This window comes from Schistocerca americana, chromosome X (assembly GCF_021461395.2).
Source record: "Schistocerca americana isolate TAMUIC-IGC-003095 chromosome X, iqSchAmer2.1, whole genome shotgun sequence".
Classification (NCBI taxonomy): domain Eukaryota; kingdom Metazoa; phylum Arthropoda; class Insecta; order Orthoptera; family Acrididae; genus Schistocerca; species Schistocerca americana.
In genome coordinates this window covers 567751773-567759332 of record NC_060130.1, presented here as the reverse complement: position 1 = coordinate 567759332, position 7560 = coordinate 567751773, and the positions used below count along the sequence as shown (strand labels likewise).

Below are 7560 nucleotides of genomic sequence, written 5' to 3'. Positions count from 1 at the left end.
TAGCTCAGTTGGTAGAGCACTTGCCCGCGAAAGGCAAAGGTCCCAAGTTCGTGTCTCGGTCGGGCACACAGTTTTAATCTGCCAGGAAGTTTCATATCAGCGCACACTCCGCTGCAGAGTGAAAATCTCATTCTGGAAACATCCCCCAGGCTGTGGCTAAGCCATGTCTCCGCAATACCCTTTCTTTCAGGAGTGCTAGTTCTGCATGTCTCGCAGGAGAGCTTCTGTAAAGTTTGGAAGGTAGGAGACGAGGTACTGGTAGAAGTAAAGCTGTGTGTACCGGACGTGAGTCGTGCTTCGGTAGCTCAGTTGGTAGAGCACTTGCCCGCGAAAGGCAAAGGTCCCGAGTTCGAGTCTCGGTCGGGCACACAGTTTTAATCTGCCAGGAAGTTTCATATCAGCGCACACTCCGCTGCAGAGTGAAAATCTCATTCTGGAAACATCCTCCAGGCTGTGGCTAAGCCATGTCTCCGCAATACCCTTTCTTTCAGGAGTGCTAGTTCTGCATGTCTCGCAGGAGAGCTTCTGTAAAGTTTGGAAGGTAGGAGACGAGGTACTGGTAGAAGTAAAGCTGTGAGTACCGGACGTGAGTCGTGCTTCGGTAGCTCAGTTGGTAGAGCACTTGCCCGCGAAAGGCAAAGGTCCCGAGTTCGAGTCTCAGTCGGGCACACAGTTTTAATCTGCCAGGAAGTTTCATATCAGCGCACACTCCGCTGCAGAGTGAAAATCTCATTCTGGAAACATCCCCCAGGCTGTGGCTAAGCCATGTCTCCGCAATATCCTTTCTTTCAGGAGTGCTAGTTCTGCATGTCTCGCAGGAGAGCTTCTGTAAAGTTTGGAAGGTAGGAGACGAGGTACTGGTAGAAGTAAAGCTGTGAGTACCGGACGTGAGTCGTGCTTCGGTAGCTCAGTTGGTAGAGCACTAGCCCGCGAAAGGCAAAGGTCCCGAGGTCGAGTCTCGGTCGGGCACACAGTTTTAATCTGCCAGGAAGTTTCATATCAGCGCACACTCCGCTGCAGAGTGAAAATCTCATTCTGGAAACATCCCCCAGGCTGTGGCTAAGCCATGTCTCCGCAATATCCTTTCTTTCAGGAGTGCTAGTTCTGCATGTCTCGCAGGAGAGCTTCTGTAAAGTTTGGAAGGTGGGAGTCGAGGTACTGGTAGAAGTAAAGCTGTGAGTACCGGACGTGAGTCGTGCTTCGGTAGCTCAGTTGGTAGAGCACTTGCCCGCAAAAGGCAAAGGTCCCGAGTTCGAGTCTCGGTCGGGCACACAGTTTTAATCTGCCAGGAAGTTGCATATCAGCGCACACTCCGGTGCAGAGTGAAAATCTCATTCTGGAAACATCCCCCAGGCTGTGGCTAAGCCATGTCTCCGCAATATCCTTTCTTTCAGGAGTGCTAGTTCTGCATGTCTCGCAGGAGAGCTTCTGTAAGGTTTGGAAGGTAGGAGACGAGGTACTGGTAGAAGTAAAGCTGTGAGTACCGGACGTGAGTCGTGCTTCGGTAGCTCAGTTGGTAGAGCACTTGCCCGCGAAAGGCAAAGGTCCCGAGTTCGAGTCTCGGTCGGGCACACAGTTTTAATCTGCCAGGAAGTTTCATATCAGCGCACACTCCGCTGCAGAGTGAAAATCTCATTCTGGAAACATCCCCCAGGCTGTGGCTAAGCCATGTCTCCGCAATATCCTTTCTTTCAGGAGTGCTAGTTCTGCATGTCTCGCAGGAGAGCTTCTGTAAAGTTTGGAAGGTAGGAGACGAGGTACTGGTAGAAGTAAAGCTGTGAGTACCGGACGTGAGTCGTGCTTCGGTAGCTCAGTTGGTAGAGCATTAGCCCGCGAAAGGCAAAGGTCCCGAGGTCGAGTCTCGGTCGGGCACACCGTTTTAATCTGCCAGGAAGTTTCATATCAGCGCACACTCCGCTGCAGAGTGAAAATGTCATTCTGGAAACATCCCCCAGGCTGTGGCTAAGCCATGTCTCCGCAATATCCTTTCTTTCAGGAGTGCTAGTTCTGCATGTCTCGCAGGAGAGCTTCTGTAAAGTTTGGAAGGTAGGAGACGAGGTACTGGTAGAAGTAAAGCTGTGAGTACCGGACGTGAGTCGTGCTTCGGTAGCTCAGTTGGTAGAGCATTAGCCCGCGAAAGGCAAAGGTCCCGAGGTCGAGTCTCGGTCGGGCACACAGTTTTAATCTGCCAGGAAGTTTCATATCAGCGCACACTCCGCTGCAGAGTGAAAATCTCATTCTGGAAACATCCCCCAGGCTGTGGCTAAGCCATGTCTCCGCAATATCCTTTCTTTCAGGAGTGCTAGTTCTGCATGTCTCGCAGGAGAGCTTCTGTAAAGTTTGGAAGGTAGGAGACGAGGTACTGGTAGAAGTAAAGCTGTGAGTACCGGACGTGAGTCGTGCTTCGGTGGCTCAGTTGGTAGAGCACTTGCCCGCGAAAGGCAAAAGTCCCGAGTTCGAGTCTCGGTCGGGCGCACAGTTTTTATCTGCCAGGAAGTTTCATATCAGCGCACACTCCGCTGCAGAGTGAAAATCTCATTCCGCATGAAAGTGGTATTTTTAGTCGGATCACAGCGCTATATAAAGCTGCACGTCTTCCATTGGCCTGAAAACTTGAGGCGTATAGTGTGGTTCGATGCATCTTTTTAAGTTATGCAAGTCGTCGCGTGTCCCGCAGGTGTAAAGAGGAGTTTAATGCACAGTGTGTGTGGTGTGTAGATATACCATATTTACATCAACATACATACTCCGTAAACCAGCACATGATGGCTGGTGGAGAATACCCTGCAAAGCTGCTTGTTATTTTCTTTCCTTTTCGGCTCACAAATAGAGCGAAGGAATAGCGATTGTCTATAATGCATTCGTTCGAGCCACAATTATTCTTACCGTTTTGGTCCTCACGTGAAATGTATGTTGGTGACAGTAGAACAGTAATGCAGTCAGCTTCAAATGTCGGTTCCCTAAACTATGCTGACAACGTTCCTCGAAAAGAACGTCATCTTTCCTCCAAGGACTCCCATTTCAGTTCCCAAAGCATCTCCGTATCACTTGCGTATAGAAGGTACCGATAATAAATATAGTAGTCCGCCTCTGAACTGCTTCCTTTAATGCAAACACTCGAGAAATACTCACGAAAGGGTCGCACTAGTATCCCATATGCGGTCTCCTTTACAGATGAAGCACACTTTCCTAAAAGTCTCCCATTAATCTAGTCAACCATTTTTCCTCCCTACTACTATCCTTACATGCTCTTTGCATTTCAGATCACTTTGCTGTGTTACCCCTAGATATTTAATCGATGTAACCGTGTCATGTGGCATATTACTAACATTATATCGGAATATTATGAGCATGTTATCATACTCAAACGCATTAACTTACATTTTGCTACATTTAGAGCTAACTGCCAGCCATCGCGCCTACTAGAAATTTTCTCTAAGTTATTTTGTATGCTCCTACAACCACCCAAAGAAGCCAATTTCCTGTACATCACAGCATCATCAGCATACAGCTGCAAATTGCGGATCACCCTTTCGCCACATCATTTATGTATACAAATAATGAACACTTCGCCGTGGCACTCTTGACAAGACCCTACTCTTTGCCGAGCATTCGCCTTCATGGACAACGTGCTACGTTCTATTACTTAAGAAGTATTCGAGCCACTCACATATCTGGGAACCTCCTCTGTGTCCTCGTACTTGCGTTAATAGTATACAGTGAGGCCACGTGTCAAGCACTTTTCGGAAGTATAGGAATATATAATCAGCCCGTTGCCCTCCATCCATGGTTTACAGGATATTATCTGAGAAAAGGGCAATCTTAGTCTTGCACGAGCGTTACTTTCTAAATCCGTGCTGGTTTATGGAAAAAGAGTTTGTCTCTCAAGAATTCTGTAGCAAACCGTTGTTAACGATATTGGTCTGTTGTTTTGCGGTTCCGTTCCTTTATCCTTCTCATACACAGGAGTCATCTGTGCATTTTGCCAGTCGCTTGGGACTTTGAACAGGACGAGAGATTCACGCTCATGGGAATTTAAGTAAGGAGTCAGTGCGGAAGAGAACTCTTTAAAATACCGACTGGGTTTCAACCTGGGCCAGGAGACTTAGTTGTTTTCAACTCTTTCAGTTGGCCTCTCTACACGAGGAACGCTTCTTACTATTCAATATTTTGATGTTGTCAGACAGTGGTGCCTTTGTACTGTCATCCAGTGTGAACGATATCTTGATAGCGAAATTTAAAACATCAGCTTTTTGTTTACCTATCTTATGTTGTTACACCATACTGGTCAACGAGTGACAGTCTTCAACCCTCACAGCCATTTTGTGTAGGACCAGAATTACCTCGGGTTCCCGGCAAGATCTTTTGCTAAAGTACGATGGTGGTAGTCGCTGTATGTTTCTCGCATCGATCTTTATGCAGACGCAGGAATCTATACTTACTTTTGCCTACCGTCATTTGTGATTTCTCTTTTGAACCGAGACAGGTGCTAAAATAGGCTTCTCCACTCTTTGTAGCAGAAACAATCTTCTAGACTTCTTAACATTAGGAGCCATCATCGTTATAATGATATCATGAACGCTAATGTCTTTCTCTATACTGACAGTGTTAATAGGATGAGGCCTGTATGTAGCTACATCGTCTAAGCTATCTCCATTGCATGTGGCATGTCTAACTATCTGTTCAAGACAGTTTTAGGGAAGTATGTCCAAAGGTGCTTTACATGACTGCTTGCTGTATCTCCTTCAGTGAATTCATAGACATCCTAGTCTACCCTCGGTAGATCAAAGTCGCCTACTACTACTGTTGCATGAGCCGGATACTTCCCCGCTGCTGAATGTAGTCTTTTTTTGGATTGCTTTCAAACTGTCACTGCAGAATCTGATGCCCGTAAAAACATGCACTATTTAGCTTCATTTCACCTACACCTGTTATATGCGTCCAGACAGCTTGACAGTCACACTGAAATCGATACCAGTAGAGAGAATTTTTTTCTCTAATTGCGTCTAATCTGTCTTTCCGATATAGCTTCCGTGAATCTCTAAATGGATCAATTTCAGAGCTTTCTAGTTCGGATTTTAGCAGCTCTCAGTCCCGAGAACTCTTTGAGCGCGACCAGTTTCATGGAGTGCAGTAAATTCTCGAACTTGGGCACGAATACTTAGCCAGTTCACTGAAAAAAGTTTGACAGTCGAAGTGTCTTTACTCTGAGTACGCTCTGACATCGTTATCTGCGTGTCGACTTGAGAGTGTTCATCAAAAGAAAAAACCATGTGCACTCCACCAGTGCTCTGCTACACGAGTAGCTGGTCCCTTTATGTCATGCACCAATGACCTATCAAGGGGACTCCTCCAATTCTCCGCCCAAAATTGCAGGTCCAAAAATCTGCAGCCAAGAGTCTCAGAGTCGTCTAAGCCTTCGGTTGAGGTCCTGCACTCTGTTTCAAAACCAAGGATCCTGATTGTGGGAACACTGCTTAAAATCACTAGCAAGTCCCACATAATGACCTGGACAAATTTTCGGCTCTTTAGAGATATAAATTCCACTCTTTATCTTGTACTGCGCAAGCGGTCGGTAACGTACTGATATCTGGATGATACCGAGAACAGTCGGGTTAATAGTATGATATTCTGGCAATCCATGTGAGTTGAAATTCTGGAAATTTTCATATGCTACTCAATGATTTCAGCATCCATGTGTCACAAATGTCGTAGTTACTTGGAGTGTATAATCGGCTCTAGCATCTGATACTGGTTAGGAGATCGGTGTATTAGTTCGTGGTTGACAAAGCTTTTCTCATCGACAGAGATGAAAAGTTAGTATTCTTGTAATCTCAGAGTCGAGAGAATGTAGCTCGTTGCAGAAAGCACTGCAGCAAGCAGGCCAGACCGAAAACAGTAGAGTTACAGGTCGCATTTGTAGAAGAGGAACCAGCCCAGCCTTTGTACACCAGTTTGGAAAGCGGCCGCTATCCGCCGAAGTCGCTCCGGTGAGCATGAGGCCAGCGCATGCGGCGGGGGCGATTGCCTCGTGACCGTTGGTCACAGTGGATGACGGACGAACCTCGTGGTGGATCTCTAGCTATGTGACTATATACGGTGCATGTGCTTTTGTATTTGGGATCTGTGTGTCTTCGGGGTATACGTATGAGTTTCTGGTGGTTGATAGTTGTATGCAGGATGCAGAAGTGATTATTTTGTATGGTGAAGGATACGAATTGTGTGAACTACAGCGATATGGTATGATGTTACAAGGGTTTGTGATAACATAGCTCTGTGGGAGATCGGTTTCACGTCGAATAGTTCAAGCTTTTCTCATCAGTAGCAAGGCAGTGTAACTGACTAAGGGTCTTTGGTGATAGTTCTGTATCTCACGACCTATAGACGATTTTTTCTGGGCTTAACTGTCAGTGTAATATGTTTACTGTATGTTTTTCAATCTGTTCTAACTAATTTTTCGCTGAAATTCTCATAATTTTCCATCTGTAGAAAGTGCTCCCACGCCAGTAACAGCATTTTGGCGAGAAGGAACCAATCATGATGCTCCATAGACAGGAGGTCCATGACGTCAGAGTGTCATAGCAAATCATTTTCGATGGGAACAGAAGTCTTTACAGACTGGTTCTAACAAAACAGGGGCAGAACAAGTCATATATGAGAGTTTCTGTAACGTCAGATACTCACGTGATATTGTCTTCTTTCGAGTGTTCAGAGAGAAGTCCAGGGAAGGCCAGCCTCATCTGGTTCAGAGAGGTGGGATTCTGCTGTCCGCCCACCCCACATCCACCATTATGGGTTTAGAGCGAATCCTGATCAGCAGTTGTAGGATACCCGAAAATTCCAGCCATTTTTCTCTACTGTAGGACAGTGCTTAGAATTCTAGGAGAATTTTTAGGCATCTAATCTGTTGTGAGTCTCAGTTTTTTTGGTGACCTATTGTGGGTTTAGAAACATGTCGTGAATTTTTAGATATGTAATTGTTCTGAATTTTTAGGTCTGTGCTTAGACACCAGGGCTAATTTCTGATTGTAGATCTGGGATTCTAAAACTGGAGAAAATAAAAAATAATTTCCTTAACATCCCTAACTCTATCAGCAGCCATAGGCTAAGCCCACTCAGCGTTTCACAAAAGTGATGAATACCACAGTAGCTGTTGGACTCTGAAATTTCTTCTCTCTCTGTCAGTGCCACCAGACTAGCAGCTGAATCTCGAAAACTGGGGCCTGCGGAGTAGTGGAAAGTGGAGGGTGGCTGTAGGATAGTTTTTGTGCTGGAGTAAGCTTTCGCCAACACACAAAGAGGCAAAGGAGTTGCAAGGAGATTGACAGAGGTCAATGTCAGACTCTCAAGGAACTCGCCGTCAATGACCTCTCGGCCGCCAGTATTTAGATCGCTGCCGTGGACCGGAGGGCCCAGTCAGTCACCCAGTGAGTCAACGAGTCGACTCATCAGTCGCAGCCCAGTGAGAGTCGCTCGCAGTTAGCTCAGCCTCTAGCTCTGGGTCAGTCAGTACCTAGCGATCAGAGTAGTGTACATAGCGGACTTGGGGCTCACCAGCAG

The 7560-nt window shown here is 46.3% G+C and overlaps 1 non-coding gene across 1 annotated transcript; it reads left to right on the top strand.

Annotated features, from left to right (window-relative positions):
• The first annotated feature begins 1196 nt into the window (after positions 1-1196).
• Trnal-caa lies at positions 1197-1271 on the top strand. The gene has a single exon. It is a non-coding gene; the product is annotated as a tRNA-Leu (tRNA).
• Positions 1272-7560: the final 6289 nt, after the last annotated feature.